Source organism: Cajanus cajan, chromosome 8 (genome assembly GCF_000230855.2).
Source record: "Cajanus cajan strain Asha chromosome 8, NIPB_CcT2T_4, whole genome shotgun sequence".
Lineage (NCBI taxonomy): Eukaryota > Viridiplantae > Streptophyta > Magnoliopsida > Fabales > Fabaceae > Cajanus > Cajanus cajan.
This window is the reverse complement of record NC_138524.1, coordinates 48,313,638-48,330,792: the sequence shown is the minus strand read 5'-3', so window position 1 is coordinate 48,330,792 and position 17,155 is coordinate 48,313,638. Positions and strand designations below refer to the sequence as shown.

Below are 17,155 nucleotides of genomic sequence, written 5' to 3'. Positions count from 1 at the left end.
TAAAATAAATATTATTAAAAATTGTCATTAGATAAGTTATCTACGGAAATTTCTGTAGATAAGTTATCTATGGAAATTTCCATAGATAATTTATCTATGGATTTTTCTGTAGATAAGTTATCCACGGAAATATCCGTAGGTAACTTATCTACGGAAATTTCCGTAGATAAGTTATCTACGGAAATTTCTGTAGATAACTTCACCCGTAAATAAATTTCTTAGGTTACATATTTGAAACATCAATTAACATATTTTATTATCTTTTCATTTTAATTTATTGTAAAATAATTAGAATATTTAATATAGCATCATTAAAAAAAGAATCATTATATGATTTAATTTTTTTAATTTAATTATTTATCATAATACTTTTAGTTATCGTATTGACCAAATAATATATTTATGATTAAAATATATTTTAAAATTATTTATGATTAAAATATATTTTAAAATTTTATTTAATTCATTATAATATTTTAAAATAAATATTATTAAAAATTGTCATCTTAAATTTTTTATTTTTATAAATTAATTGATGATAAAAAAAATAACATACTAATATATGGTTTTAAATTTGATATGAAAATATTAGGATATAATTAGATAAGAATTTAAATTAGTATTTTATTAATGATTGATAATTAGAAAATAAAATAAGAATAAATACATTTTTTGAATTTTATATCTTAGATTGAAGATGAATAAATATATTAATTTAATTAATAATTTATTTAAAATGTTAAAATTTAATTTATAAAAATAATATTTTAAAAGAGAAGGGTTATAATAATATAAATGTAACTTTTATTAAATGTGAATTTTATAAATTCAACCGTTAGATTAAAAGTTTTTTACTCTTAGCTCATATATACAAAATTTTATAGTAATTTAAGATGATTTGATACTTCATTCTTGTAAAATAAAATTGACGTAATATATACATTTCAAAATATACTAAAATATGAAAATTTTGATTACCTTCAAGTTGTGTTCAATTTTAATAAAATTTGATATAAACATATAAAGTGATATGAACTTTAAATCTAACGGTTGAATTTACAAAATTCACATTTAATATAACATTATTGAACGGTGTAATACTTAGTAAAAGTTACACTAGTGTTATTTCAGCCCTTATCATTTTAAAATATATAAATTATTATTTAAACTTTTAAATTTATAATAATTAATTTAAATTGTATCATAATATTAATTTTAAATAGAAATAAGTAGATTGTTAATTATACAAGTAAGTATATTTATAAATAAATATTAATTAAATATAATATAATTATTATTATTATTGGTAATATAATTATTATATATATTTTTATAGCAGTCTGAACATACCAAAATGAGAGGGATCCAAAAATAGTATAAGTATGAGATTGTACTTAAATGAATTAATTTGTACTACTTATACTGATAACATGCATTAGCTCTTCTGTAGCCTATCTCATAAGAACTCCACAGTTAAGCATGCTTGACCTGGAGTAGTATAGGGATGGGTGACCTTCTGGGAAGTTTCCCAGAAAATGTGCAATAAGGACAAAACATGTTGAAAAGTGAAGTGTAATGAAATAGCATCCTTGAGAGGCCAAATATGAGGGTTATTACATTAATAAATTTATTAAAATTAAATAAAAATTTCCTGAAAGTTATCTACGGATAAAATCCGTAGATAACAACTTTTGTGAGTTATCTACGAAAAATTCCGTAGATAACATTATCTACGAAATTTTCCGTAGATATCTGGGAAGTTTCCCAGAAAATGTGCAATAAGGACAAAACATGTTGAAAAGTGAAGTGTAATGAAATAGCATCCTTGAGAGGCCAAATATGAGGGTTATTACATTCATAAATTTATTAAAATTAAATAAAAATTTCCTGAAAGTTATCTACGGATAAAATCCGTAGATAACAACTTTTGTGAGTTATCTACGAAAAATTCCGTAGATAACATTATCTACGAAAATTTTCCGTAGATAATGTTCCGTAGATAACGTTATCTACGGAAAATTCCATAGATAACGTTATCTACGACCATTTTATCTACGAATTTTTATGTTTATCTACGGATTTTTCCATAGATAATCTTGATTTTTCTTGTAGTGAATCCCTCCCGAGATACCTCTCGGCCAAGGTTGAACTTCACAATCCCTCCCGAGGTACCCTCTCGGCCAAGGTTGAATGTAATGTTTCCCTCCCGAGATACCCCTCGGCCAAGGTTGAACTACACAATCCCCCCCGGGGTACCCTCTCGGCCAAGGTTGAACGTAATGTTTCCCTCCCGAGATATTCCTCGACCAAGGTTGAACTTCACAATCTCTCTCGAGAGACTTTCTCGGCCAAGGTAGACCATGACAATCCTTTCCGACATAGCTCCCCGGCCAACGATGGCCGAAGCATTTTCTCCCGAGACACTCCAACTCGGCCAAAGTTTAATTATCAAACCCTTTACCGACTAACCCTCAACCAAGAAGACCACTTGCCTCGCCCAACGCATTCCCGAGTACCTCTCGGCCAAAACAGGAAAATCGTCTAGGCGATCCTAGCACATACGAAACAAGAAAAGCTGCATACAAAGGCGCACAACAGAAAATAAAGAAGAATCCGAATAGGTGGCAAAACAGTTCATTAGGACTCTAAGGTCAAAGCGGCACTATTGGCCGAAGGGTACAGGCAAGAATGGCTCTAACGGCCCAAAAGGAATCAAAAGCAAAAAACAATAGTATACCCTAAATCTATACATCTTAAACAAAACAGATGTATAATCAAAAAACAAAAGGTCGAGGCGTCCCTCAATCGGCGTTGCCGGTCTGCTCGGTCTCCTCATCATCGTTTAAGGTGGTGTTGGGGTCTTCAGGAGCAGACCGAGGAGGAGCAGCTTGATCGGGCTCAGCATTTGGGTCGGCCTCGGCATAGTCCATGTACACCCCTTGAAAAAAGTCCTTGCTGAGTGCGAAGGAGAAATCTGGAGGAAAAGTGTCGAAGTGGGTCGCCTGCCGAGCACAATGCCAAAACCCTTCCTCGTGCTCCTTAACAATCTTGCCCTCAACCTCGGCCCGAAAGGACGCCATGGCCGCATCGGCTTCGACTTTAACTTGTTGTTCCCGAGCCGTCAGCTCTTCTAACTCTCGGACCCTCAGCCGCTCGGCATCCTCCGCCGCAAGCGCTCGGCCCTCCATCTCCGAATAGGCTTCCTTCAATCGGGCCACCTCGGCATCCAATGATAACTTTTCAGCAGAAGTTACCTCATGTGCCTCAATGGACTGATGCAGTGCCGACTTAGTCTTATCCAAACTTTTCTTCAATAAATGCACGTCGGCCATGGGCTCTAAGGCCAACTTCCAAAGTATAGCTGTCGCCCGAACTTGCAACTCACACGCCATTGCCCATTGGGCCGACGGGAATGCCGAATCAAGCATTCGGTGGCCTTGGTCCGACAACAGGTCCGACGACATCATCCGAGCCGGTCGCACTTCCTCGGATAGAAAATCCTTGGCCACTATGGCTGACGGGATGGCCAGGTCAGTTGAAGGGGTCTCCACCCGTCGTTGCTTCGGTCGATTGGAGTCCCCAGCAGCAAGGTCGGCTTTTCTTTTCCCCTTGTCTTTTTTCTTCCTCCCATGCGGATCCGGGAGGGCAATAACATGAGGAGGCGGGGGCAGCGCAGCCATGGTTACTGGTCGTTGATCAATTGTCACATTCCTATGGTCTTCGGCGGAGGAACCGGCGGGGGCACGATTCCTCATGAGTTGCCGATACGAAAGGCCGACACCTTGTTGAGCCATCCAACCTGCAAAAGCACAAAAGTCACAAATCAACTTAACAAGACCAAATGAATAAGACAATCATTACATACCCTCCAATTCGAACCGAGGCCGAAGCGACTTCAGCAACAGCACCAGAAAACTGGCCGGGATCCCCTGGGGTAATCCATTCAAAACGTTTGCGGCCGACACCTCGGCCTCGGTCAACATCTCCAACGGAAACTCGTCATATTTCCGAGGCTGCGTAGTCCAATACAAAGGAAAAAGAGGATTTCGCTCGGCATCAAAGAAATAGTTCCGGCCAGCAACCGGGTCTATCGTCACTTTTACAAACCCCGACTTAAATCCCTTAAAAGAGGAGGTATACGGCCTCATGAGTGGCCGGTCGGCATTCCGAATAAGAGACAGCCACTTCACAAATTTATTTGAGGGACGAGTACAGAAATAGTGCAAGAATAAACCTACGCTAGGCTCTACATAATGATATCTACAAAGCACCCGAAATGCTTGCATGTACGCCCACCCATTCGGATGCAACTGGGTCAGCGCAACGTTCAAAACCCTAAGTACTCCCATTTGAAAATCATCCAAAGGGAGCGACACCCCAAGTTCCCAGAAAAGACACTCATACATATAAAAGTAATCAACCTGACCCTCTTGCTTCGCAAGGAATACAAGGTCTAACTCCCCAGGGCCTTCGGCCTGGCACCGGCGTAACTTGACTGGATATGGCTCCACATCTTCCCACCGAGCCAATGTGCACACTCCGACAAGGTGCTCCACGGCACTCCTCGCATGAAAACGAGAAAAGTAGGTGGCCACTTCGCCGTCCACCCATTCATAGCCGGGAACTTCACAAGGGGGGAACTTTTGCCTATAGTCCTCAAGACTCATCTCAGCATCCGGAATGTCCGAACCGGATGAACTATCTGACTCCCCAATATTATTACTAAGCCCCAATTGAGGAGAACTCCTTGCCTCGACCTCGGCATTGAAAGCCAACACTTCGGCCTCGACATCAACTGATAATACCCTAGAGTTCATAGACGACCCCAATGACAAATCAATTGGCTCGGTTGCCATTAAAAAAGAAGCTAAAATCTACCTTTTTTTAAGTGAAGTACTCGGGAGACAAGACGATCAGGGCGTCGGGGCAGAGGATTTCAAAATAAATGGCACACCCAAGACCTTGCCCTACCACCATATATATAGGCAAATCCACCGAAAACCCAAAAGTCACTAATTAATGCTCTTTCAACTGAAGCGACGCCAGCTAAGGGCTCGAAACCCTAGGGCAGCTGCGCATGCAACAGTCACTTTCACCCAAGCGTCACGACTCCCAAGACGAGTACGGAAACCCTAGAAATCCCCAAAACCCTTCAAACCCCTTCGTCCTTCCTCCTTGGGCTTGGGGGGGCAGTGTACTAGTAGGCACCTCACCTCCCCGGCCAGGTCGTAGGCCAAGATATTCACCAAAACCGGAGACATTACCCCTTCGGCTTCGAGACAGGCCGAACACCCCTTCAGCCTCAAGGCAGGCCGAACACCTTCTCGGCCTCAAGGTAGGCCGAACACCCCTGCGGCCTCAAGGCAGGCCGAACACCCCCTCGGCCTCAAGGCAGGCCGAACACCCCTTCGGCCCCAAGGCAGGCCGAATACACCTTCGGCCTCGGGACAGGCCGAGCACCCCTTCGGCCTCAAGTTTGGACGAAGACCCAGAAGAAGGTCAACTCATGAAAGACACATGATAGATTAGGCCATCTATTACACAATGATTACACACCTAATTATGAGAGATTAAGCCTAAACAACCTATTACCCATTCCCCGAGACAGAAGGCCCACCAGGCCCAAATATGTCACTATAAATACACAGGTGATGAGACATAAAAGAGGTATGATTTATTCCCTATAAAAGCACTTATTGCTCTATACCGAATACTTACTTGATCGTCGGAGTGCCTTTGCAGGTACCCTCCCCACCCCTTGGAAACAGTATTCGGTCTGGACCGAAGCCTTGGAAGATCAAGGACATAGAAGATTAAGAAGAACCAAAAGACCAAGAAGAAAGAGCGACAAAAGGAGTGTTTCTACGCAGGAACATTTTCTATTTCCACCAATAGAATACAACGAAGAAGAAAGTTACTTCTGCATTTTCGTTTCCTGCTGAACTTGATATGTGCCACAGATTGTCTGAGTCATCTCAGTTTGAATTGAAATATGACTTGTCAGCTGTACTGATTCACATAGGAACAGCTATTAATAGTGGTCATTACATTGCCCACATCAAGGATGTAAACACTGGGCAATGGTGGGAATTTGATGAGGAACATGTTACTAACTTGGGTTGTCATCCATTTGGGGAAGGAGCTTCTTCTTCTAAATTTGTTAAGAAAGATGTACTTCATTCAAATTGCTCTGAAGCAATGGTAGCTGACAGTAATGGAAATGGTTTAAATGCCACTCATTTAAAACCTTCGCTTGTGGAGACATTTTCATGTAGTGATGCATACATGTTGATGTACCATCTTAAGCATGGAAAAAAGGGGGCCATGGTTTATGGTGCTAACCTTAAAGAGGTAAAGGGCAATGCAGATATTGTACAAGACAGCGGTTGTCTTCCTTCTCATCTTGTTGAAGAGATTCGAAATTTCAATGCCTCTTATCTAGATTCCTGCGAGCAGTACAAGCATAGGAAAAAGTTAGAATTGAGTCGTATTGATGAGAGGAGACAGGAAGTTCGATCTGTTTTAGCTGAAGCTACTACAAAACCTCTAGAGCAACCATTTTTTTGGATTTGTAGTGACTGGCTTCGCCAGTGGGCTAACAACATTATTCCAACGTAAGTGCATACTTTCTATTGCATTTTTTACCATGAAAATAAAAGGTTTTATTCCATTTATTTAATAATGTTGCCAAGTTTTCCTTCTGCCAATTATTGAGTGGGGTTATTTCACTTAATCTATAGGTTACTTACTTCTTAATGTTACTGTAGTGCTGTTGACAATACATCTGTGACACCCTCTACCCCATTATTAATATACAACAAATGTAACAATAAAATATTTCTTTTCTTCTTATTGGGTAAATAAAATTTTTCATAGTTGACAAATATTTCAGATATCACAAGGTAGAAGATTCACATTCGTAACTCATAAATCATAACTCCAGTGTAAAAAAATTATAAAAGAAAAGAAGTTAAGATTTTCAATACAATTTAGTGAAAAACAAGAAATCATATATATACAAATAATAATAAAGGAAATATAAATTAACTCCAGTAAAGGTGGCAGTGCCTCCTAGTTAGGAATCAATTTATATTTTCCAAATCATGTAATAAAATATAACAAAGATATTCATTCTGGTCTTTTATCAAGAACGTTCAAATTACAATTCTTAACATACAATTTCCTTGAATTATAAACTTTATCTACGTTATCTCTTCGTTAGAAATTACAAAGAAGAGAAACTAAAGTTATTAAAACAATAACATATTAAACTAAAAATAACTATGCCCCGATGTCACATCCTATCAGAGCATGCCCAATTGAAGCCTTTAAGCCTCATCACCAACATCCTCATGATGCTGATCACCTGCAACATAATTTAAACATATACAAAAACAACAAGGGAGTGAGAAACATCTCACTCAGTTTCAGGTGCAGAAATAAAGGCTAGATAGCACCCACACACACAACAAATATAAGTCACTTATAAACAATACACATACATCATCAATATCACATATATATTCATTTATCATGCAATGATGTCATGATCTTGACTTATAAATGCATGCATGTGGCGCCATAAGGAAGTTTCACATATCATCACTGGTGACCCTAAGGCACACCTGGTTACATCACTGGTGACCCAAAGGTACACCTGGTTACATCACTGGTGACCCTAAGGTACACCTTGTTAGCAAGTTACATCACTGGTATGCGGCCTCAGCGGCACACCTGGAATAAGATATGCATATGATGCATGTCATACATTCATTATTTCATTGACTCAACATTTAACTTGTTACATAATTTCATTTAGTACATCATGTCCTCATTTGTTATAGTCTCATAATCATATTTGTCTCAATAGTCCATGCTTAGGTCTCATGTCATTTGTCCATATTTCACATGGTCATGTCATCAATACTCCTCATAAGGTCCGCATAGGTATTCACAGAGAGCATTCTTATTCATATTAAAACTTATTTATTATTAACATTAATTTCATACTCATTTATTACTTTCAACAAAGAACAAAGTAGAATAAATAGAAAATCGAATAGAACAACGACACCTTCAACAAAAACAAAGTAGAGTAAATAGAAAATCAAACAGAACAACGGCACCTTCAACACAGAACAAAGTAAAATAAATAAAAATCGGACAGAACAACGACACCTTCAACAAAGAATAAAGTAGAATAAATAGAAAATCGGACAGAACAACAGCACCTTCAACAAAAACAAAGTAGAGTAAATAAAAAAATTAAACAGAACAACGGCAAAGGATTGGGGGCCAATCCGACAAACAACTATCCAACAATTATCCCCACACCCCTGAGCGAGGTTCTCACTCCCCCCCTTACCTGGATGAGCAGGAGCTGGAACTTAGGCAGAGCCTCCTCCTCTGGATTCCCTCTTCCTTTCTCTCTCTCTTTTTTTCTCTTTCTTTCTCTCTCTCTCTCTCTCTCTCTCTCTCTCTTCTCTTTCTCTCTCTAAAATTTCACTTTCTCACTCAGTATATAAATTTTCACCCCTTAGCCTCCTATTTATAGGCAAACTGACGCACCCGGAACGGCCCGTACTGATTTCGGAACGGCCCGTTCCGGATCCTTCAAATCTGGGCAAAATTTGTAACTGGAACGACCCGTTCCAAAATCGAAACGGCCCGTTCCCAAAAAAAAACCAGAACGGCCCGTTCTGAAACCAGAATGGCCCGTTCTTAATACCGGAATGGCCCGTTCCAAGGCCGTTCTGGGACTACAAAAACCTCACATTTTCAACATTTGGAACGACCCGTTCCACTTTTGGAACGGCCCGTTCCGGAACCCAAAATACCCCTATAACTTTATTAAAATTACGAAAATGCCATTAAAATAATAATAATAAAAATTTGGGTGTTACAATTCTCCCCTCCTTTTAAAAATTTCGTCCCCGAAATTTACCTGAAAACAGAAATGGATAAGCTTCTCGCATCTTGCTTTCTAATTCCCATGTAGCACTTTCTTCAATATTTCCTCCCCAAACGACCTTAACCAAAGGGATTTCCTTTCCTCTTAGTTGTTTCACTCTCGTGTCATCAATCCTTAAAGGAACCGTTTCATAAGTAAGATTATCCTTCAACTGAATGTTGTCAGACTCAATGATATGGGAAGGATCATGGACATACTTTCTGAGTTGGGAAACATGAAAGACACTATGGAGATTTGAAAGAGATGGAGGCAAAGCAATTTGATAGGCCACTTCACCGATTCTTTTAAGAATTTGATAAGGACCAATGAAACGTGGAGTAAGCTTACGGGATTTCAGTGCTCTGCCTACTCCTGTCCAAGGAGTGACTTTAAGGAATACATGATCACCTTCTTTAAACTTAAGGTCTTTTCTCCTCTTGTCATTATAACTCTTTTGCCTACTCTGGGTTGCTCTCATCTTCTCTTGGATCATCTTAACCTGTTCAGTAATTTGTTGAACTATCTCAGGTCCTAACATGACATTCTCTCCAGGTTCTGTCCAACATAAAGGTGTTCTACATCTCCTACCATACAGAGCCTCATAGGGTGCCATCCCAATACTAGAATGGTAGCTGTTATTGTAGGTAAACTCTATCAAAGGTAGGAAACTATCCCAACTACCTCCATGTTCCAAGATGCAAGCCCTCAACAAGTCTTCTAAAGATTGTATTGTTCTCTCAGTTTGGCCATCTGTTTGGGGATGGTAGGCTGAACTCAATCTAAGCTTAGTGCCTAAAGCCTTATGCAAACTCTCCCAAAATCTAGAGGTGAACCTAGGATCTCTATCAGACACAATACTAGTAGGAACTCCATGCAACCTCACGATCTCACTGATGTACAACTTGGTTAACCTCTCCAAAGAGTACCTAATATTAATGGGAATAAAATGGGCAGACTTAGTCAATCTATCCACAATGACCCATATAGCATCCAAGTTCTTCACAGTCTTAGGTAACCCAACTACAAAATCCATAGAGATGCTATCCCACTTCCACACAGGCACATCTAAAGGTTGTATCAAACCTGAAGGTTTTTGGTGTTCTACCTTAGCTTTCTGACATACTAAGCAAGCATACACAAATTCCTCCACTTCCCTCTTCATCTTAGGCCACCAAAACATCTTCTTAAGGTCTTGGTACATCTTAGTGGCTCCTGGATGGATACTAAGGATACTCTTATGACCTTCTTCTAGGATTGCTCTCTTAAGTTCTGACACATTAGGAATACACAACCTATCCTTAAGTTTCAAAACTCCATCCACTCCAACTTTAAACTCACTAATCACACCTTGATTCAATTTCTCTATCTGTCTCAATAAGAAAGGATCTACCTTCTGACCTTCTCTAATCTCATCTATCAAGCTATTAGTCACTCTCAAAGCTCCCAACTTAATACTCTTAGAGGTCAACTCACACCCTAAGCTCATATCCCTAAACTCCTCAATCATTTGCATTTCCCTAATCATCAAGGAAGACATTCTCAAAGATTTTCTACTCAAAGCGTCATCTACAACATTAGCCTTGCCAGGGTGATAATTCAATTGAAAGTCATAATCCTTAAGAAACTCTAACCATCTCCTCTGCCTCATATTCAATTCCTTTTGGTCAAACAAGTACTTAAGGCTTTTATGGTCACTAAAAACCTCAAATCTAGACCCAAACAAGTAATGTCTCCACAACTTGAGCACAAAAACTATTGCAGCTAACTCAAGGTCATGGGTAGGATAGTTTTGCTCATGAATTTTAAGTTGTCTTGAAGCATAGGCTACTACCTTACCCTCTTGCATAAGCACTCCTCCTAAACCCAATTTAGAAGCATCACAAAATACCTCAAAAGTCTTACTAGGATCAGGTAACACTAACACAGGAGCACTAGTTAATCTCCTCTTAAGCTCTTGAAAACTCTCTTGACACCTAGAATCCCACACAAAAGGTTGGTCTTTCTTCGTCAGCTTAGTCAAAGGAAGAGCTAGCCTAGAGAAATTCTCTATGAACCTTCTGTAATAACCAGCTAGTCCTAGGAAACTCCTAATCTCAAATACTGATTTAGGTGTTCTCCACTCTAACACAGCTTCTACCTTAGCAGGATCTACAGCTATTCCACCCTTGGATATCACATGTCCTAGAAAGTTCACACTATCCAACCAAAATTCACATTTTGACAATTTAGCATACAACTGTTTCTCCTTAAGGGTTTGAAGAACGATCCTAAGGTGCTCAACATGCTCTTCCCTAGTCTTGGAATACACTAGGATATCATCTATGAAGACCACTACAAATCTATCCAAGTAAGGGTGAAAGATCCTATTCATGTAGTCCATAAAAACACCAGGTGCATTAGTCACACCAAAAGGCATAACTAAATACTCATAGTGCACATAGCGGGTTCTAAAGGCAGTCTTAGGAACATCCTCAGTTCTCACTCTAATCTGATGGTATCCTGACCTTAAATCTATCTTACTGAACACACAAGCTCCAACTAGTTGATCCATAAGGTCATCTATCCTAGGCAAAGGATACTTATTCTTAATGGTCACTTTATTCAGTTGCCTATAGTCTACGCACAACCTCATGCTCCCATCTTTCTTCTTAACCAATAAAACAGGCGCTCCCCAAGGCGAAACACTAGGCCTAATGAATTGTTTTCCTTGTAGTTCCTCTATTTGTTTCTTAATGATAGCAACACTAGGAGAAGTGAAGGCAATGCTTCTCCATGGAATTGCTTGGACCGGATCTTCTTCAATGGAGACTTGTTCTTCAATTTCCACACACTCAAGGTTAAGAACTCACGGATGAAACAACCTAGAACTAGGAGGGAAGCATCCAAGCTCAAGCTTCAAGGGAGAGCACACTTCAAAGAGAAGGATTCTAGGGGAAAATCCTAAGGTTTTGAAGATGAACTCAAAGAGACTTTTGAAGAGGGAAACTCGGCCAAAGGCACTCAAATTTCTATTATGATCAAAAGTGTGTACAAAAGATGAGAGGAGGGAAACATATAGCATCCGAAATTGAGGAGCACACTTGGCGCCACATGATTGGTCACATGTTGGCGCCAAGATTTGAATTCAAATTCAAATTTGAATTCAAACCTTGTGTCACATGCTCATGACCGGTCATGTAGTGCTAAATGATAGATTAGGTTGAATTTAGAGTGAATTTAGGGTTGCATTTCGGTGTCACACTTGTGCAACCAAGGTGGTGCCAAAAGTGTGACCTAAATGCAACTTAAATTCATCCTAAATTTGACCTAATTTGTCCTAATTCAAATGAACTATTAAACCTCCTTAAACCCTAAACTAATGACCAAAATACAATGGTCTAATGAATACAATCAATAGGAAATATTACAAGGAAAATAATGAGCCCAATATTGGGTACCAAAAGCCCAAAGGCCCATGAAGCCCAAAACTAGGCCCAACTAGCCTAAACCCTAATCTATGGTCAAAATACAAGACCAACATGAAAATAGATTCCTAAACTAAGAAAGTACAATTAAACATGGTGTATAATCAATTAAGCCCAAGTAAGAAGCACCCTAGGCCCACCAAGCCCATTGGGCCCACTAAGCTCTGAAGCAGTCAAATCTTCAAGTAACCTCCTGGCCATAGCTCTAGTGGTTGGGCCTTTAGCCCATGCTCTTCCATCATTCCCTCCCTCTTGAGAAGGATTCGTCCTCGAATCTGAAGACTCTTCCTCATCATCACTAGCACCTACAAAAGGTTTAAGATCACTGACATTAAAAGTGGTGCTGACTCCATAGTTAGAGGGTAAATCAAGTCTATAGGCGTTATCATTGATACGCTGTAAGACCTGAAAGGGACCATCTCCTCTAGGACTGAGTTTAGACTTCCTTTGATTTGGAAAACGTTCTTTTCTTAAATGAAGCCAAACCCAATCACCTTCCTCGAAGATCATAGACTTCTTGCCTTTACTTCCTTGTTTTGCATATTTCTCATTTTGATTTTGAATATGAATTTTAATCCTTTCATGAAGTTTCTTAACAAAATCAGCCCTTGAAGCCCCTTCCTTATGAATGAAATGTTCAACATTAGGAAGAGGTATCAAGTCCAAAGGAGTTAAAGGATTAAACCCATAAACAGCCTCAAAAGGAGAAATATTGGTAGTTTTATGAACTACCCTATTGTAGGCAAATTCAATATGAGGTAAAAACTCATCCCAAGATTTGTGATTACCCTTTAGGACTGCCCTAAGCATAGTAGACAGAGATCTATTCACTACCTCAGTTTGGCCATCTGTTTGAGGATGACAAGTAGTTGAAAAGAGGAGTTTAGTTCCTAGTCTTGACCATAAGACACGCCAAAAATGGCTTAGAAACTTTGTATCTCTATCTGAAACTATAGTTTTAGGAAGCCCATGAAGTTTAACCACATCTCTAAAGAAGAGTTTTGCAATGTTGCTTGCATCATCTACTTTGTGGCATGGAATAAAATGAGCCATTTTACTAAATCGGTCCACTACCACAAAAATAGAATCCATTCCCCTTTGGGTTCTAGGTAAACCTAGCACAAAATCCATGCTAATATCCACCCAAGGAGAAGAAGCAACAGGCAAAGGTGTGTATGTTCCATGAGGCATTACTTTAGACTTCGCTTGTAAACAAGCTAAACATCTAAAACAATGCCTTTGGACATCTTTTCGCATATGGGGCCAATAAAATTTTTCTTTTAGCAAACTAAGGGTTTTATCAACACCAAAGTGCCCCATAAGCCCACCTTCATGACTCTCTTTAATTAATAGTTTCCTAATGGATCCTTGGGGTATACACAATCTTCCTTCTTTGTATAAATACCCCTCAGCCATATAGAAACCATTAAAAGCTTTTTGTTGACATTTTTTATAATTAACACCAAATTCAAGATCTTCTTCATACAATTCCCTAATATTATCAAATCCAAGAATTTGAGTTCCTAGGGACACAAGCAAGGTATGTCTCCTAGATAAAGCATCAGCTACAACATTGGATTTTCCTTTCTTGAATTTAATAATATATGGAAATTGTTCAAGAAACTCTAACCATTTGGCATGTCTCTTATTTAATTTACCTTGACCTCTTAAATATTTAAGTGACTCATGGTCACTATGGATGACAAACTCTTTGGACACAAGATAGTGCTCCCAAGTTTGTAAAGCTCTAACCAAGGCATACAACTCCTTATCATAGGTAGGGTAATTGAGGGAGGCACCTTTTAGTTTTTCACTAAAATATGCAATGGGGTGTCCTCCTTGCAATAACACAGCTCCTATGCCAACTCCTGATGCATCACATTCTAGCTCAAAAGTCTTTTCAAAATTAGGTAGAGCTAAAATGGGTGCATTAGTAAGTTGATCTTTAAGTAATTGAAATGCTTGGTCATGCTTGGAAGTCCATTCAAATAAAATATCTTTTTTGACAAGCTCATTCAAGGGTGAAGCAATGCTAGAGAAGTTAGGTACAAATCTTCTATAAAAACTTGCTAAACCATGAAAACTCCTAACTTCACTAACATTTTTAGGCTTTGGCCACTCTTGAATGGCTTTAATTTTCTCGGGATCCACTTGAACCCCATTTTTGCTTACAATGAACCCTAGGAAAACCACATGATCTACACAAAAAGTACATTTTTCAAGATTTGCAAATAATTGGTTTTCCCTAAGGATCATCATAACTTCTCTAAGATGTCCTAAATGATCATCTTGAGACCTACTATAGATTAATATATCATCAAAATAAACAACCACAAATTTTCCTATACATTCTCTCAAGACATGATTCATAAGCCTCATGAATGTACTTGGTGCATTAGTTAAACCAAAAGGCATAACTAACCACTCATATAATCCAAATTTGGTTTTAAAAGTAGTTTTCCACTCATCACCCTTTTTAATTCTTATTTGGTGATAACCACTTTTAAGATCAATTTTAGAAAATATGGAAGCACCATGTAACTCATCAAGCATATCATCAAGTCTAGGGATTGGGTGCCTGTACTTGATTGTGATATTGTTAATGGCCCTACAATCACAACACATTCTCCATTTTCCATCTTTCTTGGGCACTAACAATACAGGCACAGCACAGGGACTCAAACTCTTTTGTACCCAACCCTTATTCAATAATTCATGGACTTGATTCTTGATCTCCTTAGTTTCTTGAGGATTTGTCCTATAGGCTGGTCTATTGGGTAGACTAACCCCAGGCACAAAATCAATTTGATGTTCTATACCCCTAAAAGGAGGAAGGCCTTGTGGACCTTCACGAGGGAATATATCATCAAATTCTTTTAATAAATGAGAAACTTGAGGAGATAAAGAACTAAGTTCAATACTTAAATTATGACACTGAAGCATACCTTTACAAAGAAGAATGTAAGAAGGTTTTTCAACAATCAAAGTTTCTTTTAAAGGTTCTTGTTGAATTCCTTTTTTTGGAAAAGATTTCTCTTCATCCTTCTTTGGAAACTTATGCTTCTTTTCCTTCTTTTCTTTTTTTTTATTCAAGTTTTTTTTTTCTTCTTCTCTTTTCTTTTTCATTTGTACTTGATCCTCTATCACTTGTGAAGGAGACAAAGGATGAAGTACAAATTTCTTTTCTTTATGAGTGAAAGTAATTTCATTGGTAAGGCCATTGTGCATGGTTTTCTTGTCAAATTGCCATGGCCTTCCCAACAAAATATGACAAGCTTCCATTGGAACTATGTCACAAACCACTTGGTCTTCATAGTTACCAATAGAGAACTTGACTTTCACTTGTTGATTAACATTAATATCCCCATCTTCATTAATCCAATGAAGTTGATATGGTTTCGGATGAGGAATAATAGTAAGACCAAGCTTCTCCACCAACCTTGTGCTACAACAGTTGCAACAAGACCCACTATCCACAATGAGAGAACAAGCATTGTCTAAAACTTTACACCTTGTGTGAAATATGTTCTCCCTTTGTGAAAGATGAGACTCATGAGGTTGGCTTCCTAGAAGCCTTCTAACCATGAGAAGTTGACCATCATAAGGATATGCACTTTCAATGTGATGATCTTCTTCACTAGTTTCACTATCACTTGAAGTGGTAGTACTAGTTTCATCAACACTACTATAAACGTCTTCCCCTTTCAAAATCATCACCTTTTTAGTGGGGCATTGAGAAGCTATATGGCCTCTCCCAAGACATTTAAAGCATTTGATGTCACTAGTCTTACTACTAGAAGTGACACTATTTTTGTTTTTCTCTTTTTCATTTTCTTTATCTTTTTCAAGACCTTTACCAAATTTCTTAGAGGAATCAAATTGACCCTCCCTCTTGTAGTCTTTTTTAACATAAGAACTAGATTGAGTTTTTCCTTTAAAAGAAGATTTTCTCAAATTTTGTTGTTCCACCCTTATACAAAGTTGGACCAAATCATCAAGGTCCCTATAAGGGAGTAACTCAACTCTATCTCTTATGTCAAAATTAAGACCACTTAGAAATCTAGCAATGGTCAATCTTTCTTCTTCCCTTATCCCAGCCCTCATGAGATATAACTCCATCTTTTGCCTATACTCCTCAACACTCATACCCTTTTGTTGGAGCCTTTGGAGCTTATCCATAAGCTCCCTACTATAATAAGAAGGTATGTGCCTTCTTCTCATAGCACTCCTCAACTCATTCCAATAAGTGATGGGAGGATCATTGTGAAGTCTTCTCTCTCTTTCCAAGGATGTCCACCAATACATGGCTTGTCCTTGAAAAGCTAGGGTGGCCAAAGGAACTTTTCTTTCCTCACCTACTTGATGACAAGTGAAGATTTGCTCCACTTTCATCTCCCAATCCAAGTAGGTGTCCACATTATCTTTTCCATGAAAGTAAGGGAGATCAACCCTTGATTCCCTCACTTTGTGTTCTTTAATGACTCTCCTAGGTGTTGGTTGATAATAAGCATCCATTTGGATACTACCATCATTATTTTGACTTTGAGAATCATTGGAGCTCTTGGGTGAGCTCCTAGAAGAACCTTTTGGACTTTTATTTTTATTTAATCTTTTTAAAAGTTTTTCTTCCCTTTGCTTAATCTTTTGGATTTCTTGTTCCAAAGCCATGATTTGTACTTCTTTTTCAAGTTTCTCTTTTTGTTTTTGAAGCATCTCATCATTTTTCCAAAGTTTTAGTGCT

The 17,155-nt window shown here is 38.4% G+C and overlaps 1 pseudogene; it reads left to right on the top strand.

The window, feature by feature from the left end:
• LOC109811529 (ubiquitin carboxyl-terminal hydrolase 26-like) overlaps positions 1-17,155 on the top strand; it is a 133,492-nt pseudogene that overhangs the window by 25,988 nt on the left and 90,349 nt on the right.